Source organism: Etheostoma cragini, chromosome 8, assembly GCF_013103735.1.
Source record: "Etheostoma cragini isolate CJK2018 chromosome 8, CSU_Ecrag_1.0, whole genome shotgun sequence".
NCBI classification, from domain to species: domain Eukaryota; kingdom Metazoa; phylum Chordata; class Actinopteri; order Perciformes; family Percidae; genus Etheostoma; species Etheostoma cragini.
The window spans coordinates 24701428-24702982 of NC_048414.1; positions in this window are offsets into that span (position 1 = coordinate 24701428).

Sequence of the window (1555 nt, forward strand, 5' to 3'; positions counted from 1 at the left end):
CTTTTCCCTTGGGCTCTTGAATGGTTGATTCCCTGTGGATTGTTTTTCTGTTTTTGGCTCCAATAAACTACCCTTTTGTTCACCTGTAACCTGCATTTTGGTCCTCCTTCCCCTGCTTCCAATGACACAATTCCCCATGGTCCCGTTACCTGACGTCAGAGGCTAAGGTGATTACGAGTCAAGAAACTAACTGTCATCATTAGACATTCTTCAAAATGGATCCTAAAGAATACGAAAAGATAGTTACTAACAAGGTGAAACGCCAGTATCCACCAAACTTGTCGAAGACCGAGAAGTTGCTTCTTAGAAGAAAAGCGGGCCTTTAAGATGTGGAAGGTAGGTAAATAGAAATTTGTTTTGACTTTGAAACTTTCTTTGACAATTTACCCCGCCAGTTAACAAGTATGGGCCGTTATAATGTTGTAATAACAATGTTGAAGGCCTACATAGCCTACTCGGCTCCATTACCCCATTATTAGGACACGGGCTAAAGCTTAAAGCATTGGATTAATCAGGATTATTGCAAAAAAATATTTGCATATTTTTGCTGTTGATGAAACATATTTAACCTCATATCACTTACACTTGCTTTGCAAAGAAAATCATGTGTGGATATATTTTTATAGGTCTATTTTTTAAAAGATTGATTTATATTTGCATGTGCAAATAATTGCACTATTACCATGGAGATTACCACGTAGCTACAGGTGTATTAGGTTATTATTGTAAAACTATTTGTAAGCATGTTTTTTGTTGACATTTAGGCGACGAGCTCTACTACACACGTTATAAAGGGACTTCCAGAACACTCAAAACAAAAGTGGTCTGTGGCGCTGGTGAGGCAGACCAAATTTTTCAAGACTTTCATGCCACCCCTGTGGGGGCACACTGTGGCCAGACAAAAACAAGGGAGAGCAAATCCCGCAGATTTTACTGGCCTGGGATGTCAGTTGATATCAACAAGCGGGTAAGTCAGCAAATCAAATTAACCATATGATATAACGTGACGACTGCCGCCGACGATGCGGACCCCCAGCCGCCGCCCGGAAAGACTGCATCCCAGTGAGTGTTCACCGATCAGTCCTCCCTGGGAGCCGCCCCGGACCCTCAGCCGCCGCCCGGAAGGGCTGCATCCCAAGGAGTTTTCACTGATCAGTCCTTCCTGGGAGCCGCCCCGGACCCTCAGCCGGTGCCCGTTCCTACGGACCCCCAGCTGGCACCCAGAAGAACCGCGTCCCAGGGAGTTATCACTGACCAGTCCTCCCTGGGAGCCGCCTCAGACCCCCAGCCGGAGATTGGAAAGACTGTTTCCCAGGGAGTTAGCACTGTTGAGTCCTCCCTGGGAGTCGCCGCGGCTTCTCAGCCGCCGGCTGCCGCCGCAGCAAACCCCCCTGACTCAGACTGGCCGACCGGCCCCTCTGACCCTGACCAGCCGACTGACCCCCCAGATCTAGACCAGCCGACCAGGCCCCTAGACCCAGACCGGCCGACTGGCCCCCAGATCTAGACCAGCCGACCACTCCCCTAGACCCAAACCAGCCGACTGGCCCCCTAG